A 259-nucleotide genomic window follows, 5' to 3' on the forward strand; every position below is an offset into this window, starting at 1 on the left:
ATTTTTCGTTTTTTTTGTTTTTTTTGTTTTTTTGTTTAGTTGGTTCGTATTAGTGGTTTTTGTTGGGGTTAGTTGGCTTGATAGGTTACGTATTATATATATATTTATATTTATATTTATATATATTTATATATATTTATATTTATTTATATTTATTTATATTTATTTACATTCATTTATATTTATTTATATTTATATATATTTATTTATTTATTTATTTATTTATTTATTTTTTTTTTTTTTTTTTTTTTTTTTTTTT

The 259-nt window shown here is 11.2% G+C and overlaps 1 protein-coding gene across 1 annotated transcript in view; it reads left to right on the forward strand.

Annotated features, from left to right (window-relative positions):
• The window catches only part of EMH_0002180 (uncharacterized protein), a gene marked incomplete at both ends in the record, with an annotated part of 10,134 nt that overhangs the window by 2,107 nt on the left and 7,768 nt on the right, over positions 1–259 (forward strand). The gene's annotated exons all lie outside the window — the stretch shown is intronic.

Source organism: Eimeria mitis, genomic scaffold (genome assembly GCF_000499745.2).
Source record: "Eimeria mitis Houghton genomic scaffold, Emh_scaff182, whole genome shotgun sequence".
In the NCBI taxonomy this organism is placed as follows: Eukaryota; Apicomplexa; class Conoidasida; order Eucoccidiorida; family Eimeriidae; genus Eimeria; species Eimeria mitis.